The sequence below is a fragment of the Amblyomma maculatum genome, chromosome 3 (genome assembly GCF_055883805.1).
Source record: "Amblyomma maculatum isolate TAMU_Amacu chromosome 3, ASM5588380v1, whole genome shotgun sequence".
Taxonomy (NCBI): Eukaryota; Metazoa; Arthropoda; class Arachnida; order Ixodida; family Ixodidae; genus Amblyomma; species Amblyomma maculatum.
In genome coordinates, this window is record NC_139346.1 from 150794876 (window position 1) to 150807289 (window position 12414).

The 12414-nt window shown below is 44.6% G+C and overlaps 1 protein-coding gene across 1 annotated transcript in view; it reads left to right on the forward strand.

Moving 5' to 3' along the window:
- Positions 1–11920: 11920 nt before the first annotated feature.
- The window catches only part of LOC146196458 (beta-1,4-glucuronyltransferase 1-like), an 80548-nt gene continuing 80054 nt past the window's right edge, over positions 11921–12414 (forward strand). The window contains exon 1 of the mRNA XM_084598197.1: positions 11921–12358. The gene's annotated coding sequence lies outside the window, so the exon portion shown is untranslated. The remainder of the gene's footprint in view (positions 12359–12414) is intronic.

Genomic DNA, 12414 nt, shown 5'->3' on the forward strand with positions numbered 1-12414 from the left:
CAGGAAGAGGGGGGAGGGGGGCGGCGTGTACACCCAGCGGCAAACGATGGTGGCAGAAGCGCGCGCAGCAAGCGGACAACGCGATAAAGGGAGGAGGGAAGAGATAACAGCGACTGACTGATGCTGCTGACGCCGATAGTGAGTCAACCCCAGCTGCGGATTTGGTTTCAGGGACAACGCCGCCGATGCCGACGCAAACAATATGATACCCTCGCTTCCGCAGCGCCAAGAACCAGGTCTAGCCGTGGGAAGGTGGTCACGTATTCGTCGACGTGCCGGGGCCTACGTGAAATAACCGGCGCGTCGGCAACTGAAGAGCACCCTATCCGCCACACAAGAACAGGGGGAGGGGGGACCCTCCCCTCCTCTTTCTGCATGGCGGCGACGGTGTTCTATGCAGTCACGTTATCTTGACTCTCTAGCGGCGTCAGCGGCATCCAGCGGTATCAGTCGGTCGCTGCTAGCGCTGGGGGGATGAAAGGGGGGCGGAGCTGATTACGAGGCCGACGACGACGCCGACGCGAAACCCAGGAACGGACGCCAAAGAGCTGCGCTCTAAAACGTTGTACCACTATGGAATAAGAGACATTTCCTTAGATTTGCACCGATTGCAATTCACAGTAGTAGATGGTTATCAATCTAACGAACAGATTTTCGACCGCAGTTCCTCAAGGCGCAGTATTCGGTCCTGTTTTATTTTTGCTCTATACCAATGATATAACCAACATCCCCTGCACAAAAGACGTGATTATGTATGCTGAGGACACGAACGCCTTTTTTTTTTCAAAAGAAAGCTTAGGATATACGCAACGAATAGCTAATCTCTGGTTGGCAGAACTGTCAGAATGGCTCAAGTCAAACAGGCTTGAACTAAATGTCAAGAAAACCAAACATGTACTCTTCAGAGCTAAAAACAAAGCTCTGCCAGACAACTTCGTGCTGAAATTTGATGATAATGTGCTTAGTCGCGAAATGTCGAGAAGGTTTTTGGACGTGTTTTTTGGAATACACCTTCTATGGTCCGATCACGTAGATTGTTTGAGCCGTAAGGTATCCAATTTCATAAATATTATAAATAATAGTTTAGAATGCTACTACCGGTAAAATTCAAAATACAGCTGTACTATTCACTGGTTTATTCATACATTCGTTATGGATTGCTGGTATGGGGAACCACAAAACAAACGAACAAAACAAAAATATTTCTACTACAGAACAGAGCTGTTCGCGCTGTAGCAAACTGCATCGCTTAGTTTTCCGAATGACGGACAGGAACAGTTGTTGCTGGTCGAAGTGGGGAAACAAAGCGGCGGTATGGGGAAAGGGACCGGCGTCGGGATACATTGGCACCACTTGGTTCAGACGAGGATACCGGCGGTGGAGAGGATCGACGAGGTGGGCTGGGAATAGGTCGTTGCTGATAATATGAGGGTACGTCACTTTCGAAGGCGTCATAACCACGCCGCTCGTTCTGAATGCTTCGACGAAGAAGCGGGATATATGTCCTCGGATTCCACAGTAGTAGCACACTGGGCGAGAGGGGCGCCAAGGTGCGTAATAGGGTGGCGTAGGCTGAGCCGTCGTCACGGCGTTGATGTGGTTGTAGGGCGATGCCAGTTGGGGCGGCGGAGCAAAAGGAAGGGGTGATGCTGCGACGTGCGCGTAAGTCGATGCTGGGCGGAGTGCAGGAGGGTCGGACGCCATAAGTCGCGTGATTGTTGCCAGCTCATCTTTAATGATGTTGCGGAGACCGGCGTCATTAGAAGGTACGGAAAAATGAGCGCACCCGTGTCGACAGACAGGCTTGAGGGCTTGGAGCTCCTCCCGGATGATGGCTCGAATCAGTGCCCGTAGATCCAGGTCAGCAGAGGTCGGGCCAGTAGCAATGCCGGGCTGCAATCGGGAGGACTGCAGCTGGTCGATGCGTTGGCAGGTCGCAATAATGGCGTCAACAGTAGAAGGATTCTGGGCAATCAGGGTATTATAAGCCACAGAATTAATTCCTTTCAAAATGTGGTGTACGCGTTCAGGTTCCGGCATGGTGGGACTAACACGCCGGCAAAGTGCAAGTAGGGCCTCTATGTAAGACGCGTACGACTCATCGGCACCTTGCAGGCGAGAGGCGAGCTTGTTCTTCGCGACCTCAGTCCGAACTGCTGGGTCCGCGAAATATTGGCGGAACTGCTGCTTGAATGTGGTCCAGTTAGTGGTGTGGGGTTCGCGGTTAATAAACCAGGTTCTGGCGACCTCAATGAGGTAGAAAGAAACATTCAGAAATTTTAGAGCATCGTCCCACCGGTTTTAGTTACTGCAACGTTCATAGGTGTCCAGCCAGTCATCGACGTCTTCATCGCGACGACCAGCGAACAGCGGCGGGTCGCGTTGTCGTGTGGGCACAGTCGGAGGGGGTGGTGCAGCCGAGGTAGAGGGTCCTGCCGATTCGTGGGTGCTCTCGGTAGACATAACGATGGTGGCAGGCGGTAAACAGCGACCCGAACGTAGCTCCAGCGAGAGGCAGGGCACAAAACAGCAAGGGGATCAAGTCTCACATCCACCACTTGCGGAGGTCGTGACGGCAAGGACAGCGAAGCCTTGTCTAGCGTTTTTTAATCCGATCATGAACCCAGGCACGCGCCGGAGCCGGGGCCGCGGGACGATGATGATGGTATGTACAAATGAAAGAAGATGATGGCATGTACAAATGAAAGAAGGTCCACAGAAGGCTCACACAATATCTATTCAAGAAAGCACGAAAGAGTATTTCCAGAAATTAAGCCTTCTTTCCGTTTATCAGACTTACAAAAGAAAGCTCGCTAATCATGTGCGCACGCTGATAAAAACAAACAGACAAAATTTTGAAGACATTTTTTTAGCCCTCCATAGTTATAGTTTAAGTCACATGACATACGTCTCTCGAACAAACTATAGTTTTGAGAGACTGACATACCTCATACCTAGCTTGTTGTCTTCTATTCGCAAATTTTAGATCTATAGCCCTCGAAAATTCTAGTGATCAACAATATAAGAAACGCATAGTCAGCCTACGTCTAGAGATCAAAGCCAAACAAAACTTCACCTAAACCTTTTCCATTGCAAATTTGCTTTTCCGGACACGATTGTATATATATATATATATATATATATATATATATATATATATATATATATATATTTCCGGACACGATTGTATATATATATATATATATATATATATATATATATATATATATATATATATATATATATATATATATATATATATATATATATATATATATATATATATATATATATATATATATATATGCCGTCTGTACATATATTATGATTTTTTTTCCTCGGAGCAATGTGATATTATGTCACATGTAATCTGTTTCCCAGCAATATGCTGTCATATATCTTGTTTTGTATTGCACAATTTTGTGCGTATTTCATGTGTATGTCTTTATGCGATTTTCTAAGATTTATTTCTGTAAGCAGTCTTCTTACTAGGTGGGTGGGCCTTCGTCAGGTGTTGATACACGTTTTGCCTGCTCTCCCCCGGTTTTCATTGCTTTTGTAATGCAAACCAAAATAAAATCTTTAAAAAAATATTACAACAGCCTGGTGGTTACTGCCAAGGAGAAAATCGGGACCGTAGAAAAGACGAAGCCTATTAATTTTTTAAGGAAATAAAATTCGTTCTGTAAGGCTTTAGAGACGGGAAAATCTGGGAAGACTTTCTTTTCTTTTTTTTTTTTTTCATGAACGAAAGTAGAACCAACAAAAAAAGACACGTCCACGATTGGCGTTTTGTAAAGACTATAGCGCCGAATTAGAACTGTCAGCTCCTTTTGTTCTGCAGCATGCAGCATGTGCCTTTTGCTTCCTGATTCTCAAAACTTTAAGTAATAACCATGTCGTTGGCGATTCTTATTGTTTTTTTTTTTTAATTATGCTATGAAGCAGAAGAATGCACATAGCGTAGTTAAACTTCGCCTGCGCTTCCAACTTGGCACCGTAAGCTCTGCAGCGCGTCATCAGCGCACATTGTGTCCGCGCCAGACTTCCTGGTCGCTTAATGCCCTCATTTTGTTCTGTGCAGAAAAAATAGCCCAGGATAGCAATGGCATGGAACAATGCAAAGATTATCCTCATTCATAAGAAAGGGGACTCTAAGGACCTTAAAAAACACACCAATCAGCTTACTGTCTGTTACGTATAAGGTATTTACTAAGGTAATCGCTAATAGAATCAGGACAACCTTAGACTGCAATCAAGCAAAGGATCAAGCAGGGTTTCGGAAACGGTACTCTACTATCGATCATATCCATACCATCAATCAGGTGATAGAAAAATGCTCTGAATATAACCAGCCCCTATACATAGCGTTCATTGATTACGAAAAAGCATTTGACTCAGTTGAAACATCGGCGGTGATGTAGGCATTGCGAAATCAGGGAGTAGACGAGCCGTACGTGAAAGTGCTGGAAGATATACATAGTGGCTGCACAGCAACCATAGTTCTGCATAAAGAAAGTAACAAAATTCCCATAAAGAAAGGTGTTAGGCAAGGAGACACTATCTCCCCAGTACTATTCACAGCTTGCTTAGAGGAAGTATTCAGAGACTTGGAATGGGAGCCGTTAGGGATAAGGGTAGATGGAGAATACCTCAGTAATCTGCGATTTGCTGATGACATTGCCTTGCTAAACAACTCGGGGGATGAACTGCAAATAATGATTGATGACCTAGACAGGTAGGCTTGAAAATCAATATGCAGAAGACTAAGGTAATGTTCAACAGCCTCGGGAAGGAACAGCAGTTTACATTAGGTCGCGAAATACTGGAAGTATTAGGCGAATATGTCTACTTAGGACAGGTAGTAACCGCAGATCCGGACCATGAAAAGGAAATAACAAGAAGAATAAGATTGGGATGGAGCGCATTTGGCAAGCGCTCGCAGATTATCACTAGCAGCTTACCGGTATCGCTCAAGAGGAAAGTATACACAACAGTTGCATCTTGCCTGTACTCACCTATGGGGCTGAAACGTGGAGGCTAACCAAGAGAGTTCTGTACTTAAGTTGAGGACAACCCAGAGGGCTATAGAACGAAAAATGGTAGTGGTAACATTAAGAGATAGGAAGCGGGCAGAGTGGGTCAGAGAAATAACTCAAGTTACCGACATTCTAGTGGAAATTAAGGGGAAGAAATGGGCATGGGCAGGATACGTAGTGCGAAGAGAGGATAACCGATGGTCGCTTAGGGTAACAAACTGGATTCCAAGAGAAGGAAAGCGTAGCAGGGGGCGGCAGAAAGTTAGGTGGGCGGATGAGGTTAAGAAGTTCGCGGAGGTCAAGTGGATGCAGCTAGCACAGAACCGGGTTAAGTGGAGAAATATGGGAGAGGCCTGCAGTGGGTATAGTCAGGCTGATGACGATGATGATAATACGACTTTTTTTTTCATGAACTCACACTATATCGTAGTTCCCATGGCTTCGATCTCCTCAGTAGTAGTAACCACCAAATAGTGGAAAGCAAGATTATAATTAGAAATTTTATGTAAACAATGTCCTATAGTCATAAATGTGTCAGGGTGTATCACATTCACATCTGCAGTGTCTGGGATAATGCTTCTGAAAATATCGTGTTTTTTTTTTTTTGTCATTCAGCACTCCCAATTATTACAATAGGAAGTTTTTAATGCTCGCTAAGACACACGAAATGTTGAAGTTTTCAAAAGAAAGACAGTACAGTGTAAATCGCGTGAAAGAAGTAAACTAATATAGCCTTGAAGGAATAACAGAAAACGACACCCTTCGTTATTAGCAAACATGCTATGTTCCTTTTGTTGTTCCAGTCAACAGGTTTGTAGAATCAAGCACTATTCACCTTCCATCTTCACCTTTAGTCGCTTTGATCATCATCTAATAGGTGGATGCTCTCATTCTATAGCGTATATGTTCAACATAGGCCTAGCAGATTTCTGCCGGCGTTTTACAACATATATCTTCATTTTTATTACTGCAGTGTATTTTTACTTTGATAGTATCTGTGACGCTTCTTCGCCCTAGTAAAATGGGCAATCATATGAATGAAAGTACGGTTTGTTTAAAACATGTGCAGTCTTGAGCAACAATACAAAGAAAAAACACAAATTTCCACAAAATGGCATTTGGCACTTAGACTACATTTGAAAACGACTTTTCGATACGACACGGTAAGCAGGAAACTAGCTAAACCAGGAAAGGTCGAGCTTGCCTTAGGTAAATATGCAGTAATAAATACATGAATGCTAAATATTTGCTTCTTGTCACATTGCTCATAGATACCACTGTACATCGCGCCATGTTTTTGCTGCTAGCGTATAAAGGGGATGAGATCCAGCTGCGGAAACGGAGGCTAAGCTACGCCATTTATTTCTGTCTGTTCTTCTATTCAAAGCGATGGCGATAAACACGATATTCTGTTCTGGAACGCCGTACACGACTGTCGTTAATTTTTCGTCCAATTTCTTTACGCCAGTTTTTCTTGCGTAGACAAAGCTAAGAATTTAGAATACACATTCTACAGTACTGTACGAGTCAACGATGTCCTTTAAAGCAGCCCAAAAGAAAGAAGAACGCTAAAGGTACACCATTTAACGTACAATTTACAACTGATGTCGCGATACGGCTTCATAAATTGTGTGCGCAATGTCGCCCCTCCACACACCTCGAGAAAATAGTGACTTCTTTCCTAGAGCGCGGTGGAGACGCGTCGCTTCAGAAATATGTGGCGCAAGTGTGTTCATGCAGCATATAGCGGATACGATACCGTAAACATTCGAATACAACTAAACCTTCTTGGCATAACAGAGAGATGAACAAAATTGCAGTATTTATGGATCTCCATGCGAGTCCGTATACATATGTTGAAGCGTCAAGCGTGGTTACTTATATATACACAGCCGTCGTGAAGTTTGAAACAGCGAGGTAGGGCAGTTTTGCCGGCGTTTCATTGGCCGAGTTATGCTTGTGCGAATACGATGTTTTCTGTCCAATCTAGCATACAACGTGATGTAAAAACACAGTGAGTGCAAACGCCGCTTCGCGTTCTAATGAGTGCACACGACTTCCAACCGCGACGTCATTGATGCCGACGTGAACAAAAAAAAAAAAAAAAAGAAAAACGCTGAAATAATTTGCTTTCATTGGCACCCATTCGAATAATCTATTCTTATAATATTTTATAATTTCTTATCTCTCTGTATATGAGCCTCTAGTCCCAACGAACTTATACAAGTCTAGAAGACCCTGAAACCATATATCTATAGTGTAAGGTGTGTAGCACGCATTTTTTCTTCACAGTTTGCGAGTTTTGCACGGACATGAACAACATTTAAAAAAAAATATAACGCAACTGCTTCAAGCCGTAATAGCCCAGGAAGTGAAATGAAATTATTGTGGCAGCGAAGAGAGAGAATGAACTGGGGCAGCTCCGTGAAGCGTGGCGAACAGGGCATGGTTCCGTGCTCTTGCCAAGTGAGAGAGCTTTTTTTCTCATTACTCCAAATAGCCGTGGAAGCATGGTACGAGCATGTGTCGTCAGGTAATTCATTATTTGGCCCGTGCAGGTAAGTCAGCGGTGTCGAGTGAGCGCTCACGTGTAAAGGCCCACAAAATAAAGCCGTGTTTGTTCGCGTTGTGTCGAAATGCGAAATGATACGTCAGTGAGAGAAACCTTCAGCCTTGTACAAACAGGTCCTGAAACAATTAATTGTACCGCTTGTGACAAAGTAGATGTATAGCTTTACGTATACACAGTGTTTCTGTTCTGAGTCGGCACTTATTTTAGTACTGTTGATTCGGTCATTTCTATAGAGTGACATAGAATCCTAATTAAATCATTCTGCTTCTTGACATCATTAATTTCTTTTTTTATATATTGTATTAGCAACTCAAGAGCCTCACAAGCACACGGCGTTGTTGCCGCCCCAAAAAGTGCATGATCGCCGATGAAAAGCGATAAATACTTCACTAAAACCTAATTGAAATTAACACCAGAAAGTATGTCAAATGAACATGACTATCGTAAAACATTATGAACTAAAAAGTTCGACCGAAATAGATGCAATTCTCATATTGCTTCCGAAATAACCAACAAGCAGGAATGGTGGAACCGATATAAGAATCTGTTTCCTCTTCTCCTTACTTTTTTATGTTCTTGTGGATGGCTCATGCATGGATGACGGTGATGTTCTCTTCCGCCTTTTTTCCCCCGGTGTGATATAAAATGCACCTCCGGAAGTGCTCTCGGTATTCTATGTTATGTTCCACGTAAGTACAAAAGTTATCCCCTATTCCCATTAACATAACTCGTTTGCATCGAAAGTTTTAAGCCCTGTTACGAGTAACGGCTCGTTTCCGGATTTATTATGTACGAATGAAGACTGAAAATCTCATATTACCCGTTCCGTTTCTTCGCACATCCCTTTTTTTTTTTTTATGCCAGAAAATGTTCTCGTCTCAGTAACCAATTCATTCGGTCAGCCGCTCACGTGGTTCAAAAATTCAAGACCAGGCAGTTCTACTACAACCAAATTGTAGGCACGCTGAGGATGTTCCATAAACCGAACTTTCGGTTGGGTTACGGTTTTCTAATTTTCATAGTTTTTCCCGTGTTTCTTTCATACTTGCGGCCAGCAAAATAAACCTCTCTTCCTGTCTGCGCGAGTGTTCACCCTTCACGTGATTGCCGGGTCTGTATATGGGGGCTAATATTTGCGACCTTACAAGCCTGCCACCCGACAGTTTTTCCCGATGACAACGAGCTCATCGTATAAGAGTTGAATTGTAACCGATAAGAATATTAGTCACGATTTGCGCAAAACAAGCATGGGGTAGGTCAGCTAAACGTGATTATGTCACGTTCTCCAAGGAAGCAAAACATTATTTCAAGGAGATACATATTATGACAGCATTTGACTCCACTGATAAGACAGAGCTCGGCGAGACGTGAATTTAGCTTCAATATGAGTAACGAGGCTATAAAGGCCAAGGCAGCACCGGGACAAAGAAGATAAAGTTAAGCATTTTGGAATGTTCAGATCGATGAACTGAAGTACATAGATCTAGTCAACGTCGTTAGCAATCACCATGCTTGAAAAAGCAGATTAACTTCATATCAACTAGTTCCGACTTTTCGGAAGGTATAATCAATACACAGGGTTCATTTCTTAAGCACATTTAGTGCGAAATTTATGGCATTCCTTAAGCCCTAAATTTGTGCACGGTGGAGTAAGCCCTTCATTTCATCTTTCGGTACGTTTTCGTCTTCAGGGCTACTCTAAGGACTCCGCTACACGTCTGAAAGGCAAATATCGTCGCATGGTCAGTTTTGGCAAGGCAACGCTAATTACAGGGGCAGTGAGGCTAAGGAGTCGGATATTGCGAGAGCAAGAAAAAAGAAAAGGACACGTGCAATCATTAGAAGCAGGCCGAGCAAAGTGAATACAAGTGAAAGAGTATGGAAACGTTTCGCTAGGAAACTCGCTTCTGTGGGATGTCAGGGCAGGTTAGAGAACCCCAGGTGGTCGAAATTTCCGGAGTCCTCCACTACGGCGTCCCTCATAGCCTGAGTCGCTTTGGGACGTTAAACCCCACAAACCAAACCAAACTAAATACCCTGTGTCAACGGATGTTATTCTAACCAGTGCACCTTAAAATTGCTCGAATCCAGTTTGTTAAAAATTAACATTTTCATTCCATGCCTGCCAAAGGCTTCTTTTCGCCTCCACCGAAAAGCGGCCGCCGCGGCCGGAATTCGATCCCGCATCCTTGGGCACTGCAGTTGAGCTCCGTAACCACTGCGCCACACCGGCGTGACGCAGGGCATTTAATAATATAAATGATAATAAAAAATACCAATATTACACTTCAATCAACTAATCGGACAAACTGGTTTTCGGAAATGCTACTCTAAAATAGACATCGCACCCAATCGCGAAATATCATTCCCTTGCCAGACTGCTGGACATTCTTATAAAGAATAATTCACGCAAATTTAAACAAAGTTTACAAAAATCACCAAACGTAGCTGGCTGAAACAAATGGCCCAATATCGCCATGTGGTCCTCCTCAGGGTATTTTCGCTTCCACTTTAGCAAATAACTAACATGAATTACGCAATATATTTTCCCTCTAGGACCATGTGCATTTCGTAAAGTTTGCAGAGGGGGTCAAGCAACATTCTATTCCATTGTTTCTACCAAAGTACCTCCATGCGTTTTTTTTTCTTTTTTCTCTGTATTTAAAGAAAGACCTCGAAATATGAAAAAACAAAAATGTATCGCCAATGCATTCATCCGGTACCGTATTCCTGTGATACCAAACGCGTTCCGAATGAATGAAGCATGGGAGCTAACTATCTCTAGGCCAGGTGAGCGGCTGACGTGATCGTTAGCATAGTATTGGAAGTGTATCAGCAACTTCTACCGGCACATGGGAAGCGCACGCGTTGATCTGCGATAAGTGATGATCAAGTGATGAACAGTCAACACAGCTAAAACAAAACAAAGCGAAAGCAGTGAAGTCGCCTCGTTCAAAGTGGCCACCGAGTTCTTATCTTGGTTCATTGTGTTAATAATGTTAGTTAATAATGTTAGCTAATAATGTTAGTTATCAGAGCTATCCCTGAAGTAATCTATTTATTATATAAGTAGAACAATCAGCTACATTGCAGTTGTGGGCATATATAAACGCAGCGTGGTATTTAATTCCAACTGTATTCACGTACTCCGTAACGGACATAGAGAGACATAAGCTTTACCGCACTAACCACGAAAAGCAAGTGCTAACTCTTTCTGAGCATTGGAAGAACAGAATACCTAACGGTAGGAAGCGAGATAACCGTGCATTGACGCCAATACAGACAGACTTTGTCAAAAACAAATAATAACAAAAACCCTGGCGCGCCAGTCCGCGTCCAAAACGGCACGCGAGCGCAACCCGGCTAAATGCACGGGTGACAGCCGACGCAGACGAGGTCTGTCGGCAAAAGGCCGAACTACGAGGTAGCAATATTTCTCGCTCCAGCGAGCTTCGATTGCCGCCACGCCTATTGTTGAGTGAGTGACAATGCGTCATGTGAGTCATTATTAAAGAGGCATATTTGGTAGATCCGGTCATTATTCAACACGGCCTCTCTTCACATGCTCAACTGCTGCCTCCTGCGGCGCCCGCGCTATCGGGTGTACTTTGTGAACTGGCTACATGCGCCAGTTCGCAAAATACTGCTTGCTAAACGAAAGAAATATTCCTTCAGCAAAGAAAAGGCTTTGCAGTTATCAAGAATGCTTTCCCACGCTATCAAATCTTCATTCAGAGTCACAAAACATCAAGGAACGAAGCAAGAAAGGGTGGGCCGAATGAGAAGGAGTACGTCTCGGTGTGCCGAGAAGAGCAGTGCACACCGTCTAGCGACAATGGTTGCCAGGACGCAGCCAGACACGATTTGAAGGTAATCACTTGAGACTTAAACTGCTCGAATTGAAGCTCCCTAAATTGTAAGCAATTCTAAATTTAAGACGGCTGAACGAAGTACGTTAGCTTGGCTCGACGCTCGATTGATTCGTTCTGCACAATGATTACTTTGCTGCAGGAACAGTTGTGATTATCTCTGTAATGATTGTGCCTGCAAAAAAACAGACACCCAAAAACAGTTGTGATTGTCTCTGTAGTGATTGTGCCTGCAAAAAACATACACCCAAAAAACCCCACCGAAAACAAAGAACCCTCCGCAGCCATTCATAGCAGGTCCATCCAGACGCGAACAGTGCACAATCGGCATCAGCAAGCAGTGATACTGCGTCGTCTCCATAGCAACCTCCGCGCGGACGACAGCGACATCCTTCGGCCGAGGCGTCCGCCGGGCGCTTCAACCGCGCCGCCACCGCCGACGCAAGCGGCGGGGTCGTCCACGAGCGCTAGCGCCCGCGGCGCCGTTAGCGCGGCGTAGCGCGCGTACTACGGCGTCGACGACTGGGAACAGCGCCCTCCAAACGCGCTCGGAGCCGCGACTTGCGCTCGGAATAGAACGCCCACAACAACAACGAGGTGGCACCCAAACACCGCCTTCTCCGCCAGGCTTCTTAGAACCCGGGACTCCTTCGCGGGTTGAACGAGACAGGATTACTAAGGTCACAAAAGAAATCGACGCCACGTCTGTTCCTGCGCGGAAGAAGAAAAACTCTGCTGGGTGGTGGCAGAAGCAGCCAGCGACCAGCACAGCGCCATCGATTCTCTTTCTCCGCCGGAGAGCAGCAGCTCCCGGCGGGTGGAGAGACAGCGACTGCTCCACGCTGCTCCCGAACTTCCCTCGCCACGACGGGCACCAGGCAAGCACCAAGTTGCCATTGTTTCCCTTAGTTTCGTTTTTTAACACACCTGCGAA